We start from the raw sequence: 8,654 nt of genomic DNA, 5'->3' as shown, positions 1-8,654 counted from the left end.
AAACAAAAAAAAAACAAGAATGACAATTCTGTCATTTTACATTACTGAAATCAAATTCATCTGAAATGTCTGCGAACCAAACAGAATATGGAATTGGATTCCATTTCCTGCCAACCAAACAGAATATGGAATTGTATTCCAATTTCTACAGATTTCAATTCCCTCATAAACATTCCAGCGAACCAAACGCCACCTTAGAGCCAAAACAAAATGGGAAAATTATCACAAAGCTCCTTTTAAGAAAAAAAGTTTTGAGTTAAAAAATACGTTTAAAGGGTAATTATTGATTTAAATGGGTTAGCTTGACATTATTATTAAAAAATGACTTTTAAAAGTTTTATAAAGTAGTTTTAAAAGTATTTTTTAAAATACAGTTTAAAATTTAATTGTTAAAAATTAATTTTAAAAAGATAAAATATACATTATAGACATACGTTGAAAATAAAAAATATAGTATTTAAATAATATTTATACTTATTAATACTTTAATATAATGATATATAAAATATATCAACTTAAACTATAATAAAAATATAAAAAATTATTTTAAGATGAATCATTAATAATATTTTTATATGAAATATTTTATTAAGAAAAAAATTATCAATACCTTTTAACATGTGGAGTCGTGGACTTAAAATTATTGCGAAATAATAATTCTTATAATTTAACTACAACTGCTCATTTAACATTTGAAACTTAAGATAATATTTTAAACGAAAATAAAATAATTTAAATTATATATTTATTCTTTTAATCATTCAAAAATAAAAAAAGTATATTATAAATAAATTTAAAAGAAAATATTATATATAAAATATATCAATTTAAATCATAATAAGCTATCAAGCAAAATTTTAATAAAAAATTTATTTATTTTAAGTAATTAAATAAATTATCAAGCAAAATTTTAATTTTTTAAAGATATTAGTATTAAATTATTTAATAAAATGTAAATACATGATTAATAGATGAAATTAAATTTCAAAGTTATTTTCCAAAGTAAATGAGTGAAGTCGCATTACTAAGAGTAAAAATATAAATTTGATTATAAATTCAAAGTTAGAAATCTCAACTTTTAACGTTGATTTGAAACAATCATTTTTACAGTATTTTTTAATTTTTACCTTATGGATATTAATTTTACCATTAAAATAGACTTTTTTTTAACTAAAATTACTTTTAAACAATATTATTAAACACAAATACTATATAAAAAAAATTTGGTGCTTTTACGTTAAAAAAATTATCGATTCGTTTGAAGAAGCTTAGAAGATAAGTGAGATGTCAGCCTCGACTAAACTTTAACATATCAAAAATAAATATAAAATATAAAAAGGCAAATTAAATGATGTCCCCAAACTCTCACCATCACAATAGAAATAAATAAGAAATGAATGAATGATCTGACATGAGAAAAGTACCCCTTGGGCATTAAGTCCATAACTTTGATATATAAATTAAAGGCTTTAATATATAAAAGTTGCTCAATGTATGTTTATTTTTTTAGTTTAGTTTCTAACGTTTTTTTTTAGTTTGATGTCTAACATTTTATTTTGTAATTTAAAATGGGTCATACCGTGACGGACCGTTAGTTTTCTTCATTAAGTGACACATGTCACAATCTGATAATTTTAAAAATTTTATTTTAAAAAATAAAATTATATTTTTTTTAAAAAATAAAACACAAATTTTGAAATAACCTCAAAACTTTAAAAACCTTCATTTCAACCCATAACCCCTAAACTATTCGGCCGCTCCTCTTCCAAGCTCGTCTGCTCGGCGACGGTGGCTTACCAAACCGGTTGGGTTTTGGTCGGACAGAACCGGCGAGCTCAGTTTCGGTCCACTATGAACGGACAATAATTACTTGTTATCGTATTGGATCGATCCGATTTGCTGCTTATATATGCTTCATCGAGTCAACACACACCCCGAAGCAATTAGAAAGTTCCAGATCCTCATTAACCAGTTCTGTGGTTTTGAGTTATGCAAACATTATGTATGTGAACCTCAAACCTCCGCATTCCCCTGTGAGTTATTAAGAGACGGAAACGAAATTCACTGGCCCTTTGTTGCAGAACATGTTGCAGGTGATGACCCAGGCTGCAATCAAGCAATATGAATACAATTGAAATGTGCTTTCATCCTATATATGTACTCAATCAGACCATAAATTACAGTAAGTATCTGGTGATTTTACCTTGCATAAATGGACATCATCACAGCCACATAACAATTGGCCATTTAATTTGTCAAGAGCTTGTAACACACCTCCTCCCTCGTTTCTCTGCAGCAATGAACCCCAATCAAAATTTTTGTGATTATTTCAAAATTTTTGTGTTTGAAGGTCGGGTTGAGGTCACTGGTTGTTGCTGAGTTCGGTGGGAGCGGCGGTGTACACCACCACCAGTCTGAGAAGGGTGGTTCGATGACAGGATTAAAGGTTAATAAGTTGAAATGAAAGTTTTCAAAGTTTTGTAGTTGTTTCAAAATTTGTGTTTTCTTTTTAAAAAAATATATAATTTTATTTTTTTCTAATTTTAAATAAAATTTTTAAAATTACCAGATTATGACACGTGTCACTTAACGGACAAAACTAACGGTCTGTCACGGCGTAACCCATTTTGAGTTACGAAATGAAACGTTAGACACCAAACTGGAACGAAAAAAACTTTAGATACTAAACTGAAAAAACGGACATTCGTTGAGCACCTTTTGTATATTAAAGCCTAAATTAAATTGAAAACTTATAATTAGAGGTGGCAATCGAGTCATTCGGATAAGGTTCGGATCAGGTCGTTTGGAATCGGGTTATTTCGGGTTAAGATTGCATCGATTTGGGTTCGGGTCAGATCGGGTTCATGTTTAATTCGGTTCAATGGAAATTCAGCTCAGGTCGGGTCTCGGGTCGAGTCAAATCAGATCGGGTCGAGTCAAATCAGACCGGGTCAAAATCATATCAATTGGTGTTCGGGTCAGGTTAATCGCGAATCGGTTGGTTTTCAAATCGGGTCAATATCAGATTGGTTGGTTTCGATTCGGGTCAAACTTTAGATCTTCGGGTCAATTCGGGTTGGTTTTGATTCATATCAACCTTTTCTAGTCAATGTAGGTTGATTTTGGTTTAGATCAATCTTTAGATTTTCAAGTTAATTCGGGTTGTTTCTATTTAGGTTAACTGTCTTCACTCTCCGTCATCTTAATCATCGGTGCCACTGTTTATAACTTGTTATTCAGAAAATTTATTTAACTATATATTGTCGCATCCCAAATTCGAGGCTAAAAGTTTTAGTTAAAATGAATTAAATCAAATTAGAATATTTAGAAGTATAAAAATAACTTTATAAATCATAATAAATTTTAGGATTGATTTAGAAGTTAATAAATGTAGATATGATCTTTTAACGGAGTAAAAAATATATTGAATTATTAAACTATTACTAAATGTGGTGATGAACTAATTGTACAATATAAAATGAAAATAAAAAATATATCATTATACTATTTATCTAATTACTAAAAATAATATTAATATTAATAATAATAATAATAAATATATTATTTGTTCACTTAGACTCAATTACCTTCTTAAAATCGGGTCAAAGTTTAGTTCGGATCGGGTATGTGTTAATTAAATATGGGTTCCTTTCTTTTCGGGTCGATTTCAGTTCGATTCGGTTTATTTCGATTTTTGGATCAATTTTGGATTATCATATTCGAATCTATATCGATTCTTGGTTCGAGTAAATTGATATGAGTAATCGGGTATGGGTCAAATTTGTCAGGTATTCTCATAATTCGATATATATTTTTTTGAATAATTATAAAGTCACATTTACTCATAATTTAATATATAACTTTTTTATCAATGAAAGAAAAAGAAGAAAGTGATATGGGCCTTAATGTGGGCTCTAAAACAAGAGGGAGACCTAGCTATTAGTGGCTTGAAAAGTTGAGCAATTAACTTTCATAATGAAATGAAACAAAACGGTAAATGAATAGTAAAAATAAATGATTGAAAGCACATGCGGAATATAAAAAGGTAAAAGCGTAAACCAAAGTCCGATGTTTTTGATGCGTTAAGCGGCAGGAAGGAATATGTGCTAGTGTGGGTCCGCAGTCGGCACAACTGGCGAGAAATATCTGACGCAACCCATGAGGCCACCCACTGCAGGCTACAGCTCTCCTAATTCCCTCAAAATAAAACCTCAAAACACATTGCTTAATCAAGTCCATAAATTATTTTCACCATTTCCATTTACCCTCCTCCTAAGTTAAAAAAAAAAGCAACCATTATTCTTGATCCCAGTGCCATGTGCATATCGTTCCATTTTCAATGAAAACCCCAAAAGTGTACTGACGGTCCAACCACAGAAACCCACCTGTGATATACCTAAGAGGGAAACATATTGTCCCAATTAAATTGGGCGTATATATTTAAAAAACCCCAAAAATTAATTAGTTAAGAAAATAACTAACAACATTTCGCTTTCTACACGATGCGTGTAACGACTTCGTGTTCCCCAGGCTGCGTGATCCATTGTGGATGAATTTTTCATATCACCTAATTTTATTTTTGGATAAAGGATCGTGAGATCTCCCACAAATTAGATCGGCTCAAGAATTGTACAGAATAAGAATTGAGAATTAAATATATAATTATGTCATTTTTATTAACGGACATATCATCATCTATGTTAAAAATTAATGAAGAGTGACTTGATTGAATCATTTAAAAAATTGAGTGGTTTTTCTGATCAAATTGAAACACTGATGATCAAAATGATTTTTGACCATTGTTTAGTGGTCACCCGTATAGTTTACCCTATATTCTTTTATTTATGAATATTTATTTTATTTTTTTATTTATAATTTTGAAATATTATTTTTTATTATTTTTGTAGCAATATGCTCGTGTTCATATTTTATAAGTTATTAGGAGATCTTAAAGTCAGATAAATTCAGAGACAGTGCATATGATGTTTTTATCATCTTTGCGTTTTTTGGGATTCCAAAATACAAGTTGGGGATTAACAGTATTGACATTTTTGTTTAAGAAACTTTGTAAAGCCGTTAATATGAAAAAAATGTCATTTGAGGGTGTTTGTTGCTGTTATATATATATATATATATATATATATATATATATATAAATTCTATTTTTTTTACTCGATTCTAAGACAATCGGCCCCATATGAATTTTCGTACTTCAGAGGTAATTTAAAATAAAGTTTATATCTATATTATTAGATACTTTGTTTATAATATGAAAAATAGTATAATAATAATAATAATATTTTATTGTATGAATAATAGGTTGATGAGTGAACCATCTCGTAGTCACCTGTTGAGTCAATCGATTGACGGAATCGGCCAAGAAGGGGTGAATTGGCAAATAAAATTTTGTGGAAGCTTTTGCAGAAAGTTGAAAGTAATTGCACAACGATTTAGAGTGGTTCGACTTTATCAACCAAAGTCTACGTCCACTACCTTAGCTATCCATACTAAGGATTTTCCAACAAATTCACTAATTTGTTCTTTCTTTTGAGGCCAAAGAGATAACCTTACAACTCCCTCAAGAATATAACTCAATTCTTGAGAACACTCTTTTCTCAAAGAGAATATTACAAATTTGCAAACTCACAAGAAAAACCTCACAAGGCAAATATGTTTGCACAATTCTAGAACAAAGAAAGAACACTCAAGAATAAATACAATTGAGCACAATAAGTGTTCTTGAAAGCAAAATGAATATTGAATGAAAAATAGGCTTGAAATGCTCAAACTTGAGGTTTGATGCTTTCTATTTGATTCTCTCTTGATTCTAGTTGCTTGATGTTTCTTGTTGTTGATCAATGACTTCTAAGCTTGTTTAAATACACCTTGAATCACTTCTGAACGTTGGGGATGATTAGTGGAGTTAATAGAGCCGTTTAAGTGTGAAAATAATTAATTAAAACAGTTGGGAGCGTCAGTGCATCGATGCATACCCATGGTGCATCGGTGCATCAGTGTAAAATTCAAATATTTTGATCGTTGGACCCTTAGTGCATCGGTGCACTAAGAGTGCATCGATGCATCAAGTGCATTCGATGTTTCAAAATAGCCAGAGTGCATCGATGCATGACTGGTGCATCGATGCATCGAATGCATTCGATGTTTTCATAACATCCTTAGTGCATCGGTGCATGGTATGTGCATCGCTGCATGAAATGCATTCGATGTTCACTTTAATTCATGGTGCATCGATGCATGGATTGGTGCATCGGTGCATCACTCTGAAAAATTGATTTTAGGATTGATTTTGGTTCAAAATACTTTGTGAAAATTGTTTCAAAAATATATTAAGTATAAAACACAATTTTATACATTTAGTAAGGTTTGAAATTGATCTTAAAAGACTTGGAGTAAAAATTTGATATTCGAGTAATTAAATCGAATATACTTTTAGAAAATCATTTGTAAAATCTTAAAATTCATTTAACTTAATTTGTTATATCGAAACATCAAAATGTTTTCAACAATCTCCCCCTTTTTGATATAACAAAACTCTTGAGTAATTTTAAGATTTTCTTTGAAAATAAGTTTTGAAATCAATTTTGAAAATTACTCCAAATTACTCCCCCTTACTGTAACACTTCTCCCCTTTAAAACTTTTAACACTTAACATTTCTCCCATTTTTTGTTAAATTAAAAAGACCTAAAATTGATTTAAACAAGGTTTTGAAAAACATAGCCAATTGATTAAATATATATATATATATATAGCTTAAGCTGCTAAGATCACAATCAAAAGAGATATTAGCCATTAGTTTCATAATCAATATTCATTATAAAATGTGAAATGGTAAATTGGTCATATTTCAACTAAAAAGTAAATGATGCATATATTGTAACAAACCAAAATATATATGAAATAAAATTTCAAACTGTCATCCAACAATCAAAGAAAGACAATCCAAAATGTTTTAACAATTTAAATTCAAGTTCAACCCAAAAACAATCAAAGCAAGATAAGTCTATTCATCATTGAAGGATCGGGAGGAGGAGGAGGGTAACGGGCTCTCATCTCAAGTGAGAGTGCATCCAAACGATCATTCATATCTTGTTGTCGAGCTCCCAAGGTAAAGAGCTGGGACTCAATGAATGTGAAGCGCGAATCCATGGACGCATACCGTAAATCAAATGTCTCTAAAAACGAGCGAAAATACGGAGGCATTTGATCTTCTTGTGGAGCTGGTTCCGGTGCAGGCTCGTCATCAGGTACGTGATCATCGATGTCTTGCATAAGTTGTTGAAATTCAGGATCATCGTCATCAGCCGGAGCCGGAGGAGGAGGGGCACGAGAGGAGCTAGGAGGAGTTCGTGAGGAACTAGCTCCCAGAGTTTTCTTGCATGGTCTAAAAACCCATTGACCAGTTACCTCATCTTGTTTCCAATCCGCTTTCTTCAAGGATGTGAGATTGATTTGATTTTGGAGTGGGATAGGATTGTCGAGAGAGACTTCTAGACCAAGTTTGATAAAGAGGTTACTAAGAAGATATCCATAAATCAATGTTTCAACATGTTTTGAAGGAATAATGTTTACGATGTCCAATAGTTGACTGAATATAATGTGGGGAAGATTTATTTTGATTTTATTTTTAATACAATATATCCACCATAAATCCCTAGCACGAAGTGTGGAGTACCTACCTCCGGATGGTCTAAACCACCAAGAGATCATCAAATGGAGAAAACGATCGTGATGAGATCGTAGAGTACTAACAATGGAGTTTGGAACATAGGGATATTCCACATTTTCATTCTCATTATATACACCACTATCATCTAACCCAAATCGAAAAGCTATAGTCTTGGGGTCAATATTAATATATTGGCCTAAAGGATAGGATCTAATGGCTATAGTTCCACATTGAGTTTCATTTTGAATACACACCGCATTGGAATATAAATGCAGACCAATTGTTGATAGACGATAGGTTTAAGCTGAAACAATTTATCAAACTTCCAAACTTTAAGAGTCGGAAGGTATTCGAAGTCAATGTCAACCATGGTTTGAAGCGAAGGAATACGCTCTTCCCGAATTCTATAAGTTTGGAAAGAATTTATGTACCTAGAGTACAATTCGTCTCTACGATGCTCAGGCATGTTAAAACAAGATCCTAATAGAGTTGAAGGTGGAGGAGGAATGGGATTAGGAGGTTGGTTTGAACGAGAATGACTTGACGAAGTCCTAGGGCGTTTGGGATTAGACATTGTTTAGGAATCGAAAAACGGAATATAACATGCAAATTGAAACACATGTATGCACAATAATCAATCCCAAAACTCAATTGAGTCCTCAATAATTCAAGGTTCTCTAAACCGAATCCTAATGGGCAAAGTTTTGAAAACTATAAACTAATATTTGTAAAATCATAATATGTATAGTTTTCACAAAAACAACATAATTAAAAAATATTCCAGATTTTCGATTTTTTTTATTATTTCAAAAATTTACAAATTTATTTAAAATTTATGAGTTTTTGATGAAATTAGTTGTAAAAACTAGTTTGTAATCATCAAACTATCAATGCTCGATATAATGTTCATCCTAGAACTAATCAAAACTAGTCAAAATATCAAAAATCAATAAAATAGGGTTTTTG

This window comes from Hibiscus syriacus, unplaced genomic scaffold (genome assembly GCF_006381635.1).
Source record: "Hibiscus syriacus cultivar Baekdansim isolate YM2019G1 unplaced genomic scaffold, ASM638163v2 tig00111311_pilon, whole genome shotgun sequence".
In the NCBI taxonomy this organism is placed as follows: domain Eukaryota; kingdom Viridiplantae; phylum Streptophyta; class Magnoliopsida; order Malvales; family Malvaceae; genus Hibiscus; species Hibiscus syriacus.
This window is presented reverse-complemented; position numbering follows the sequence as displayed.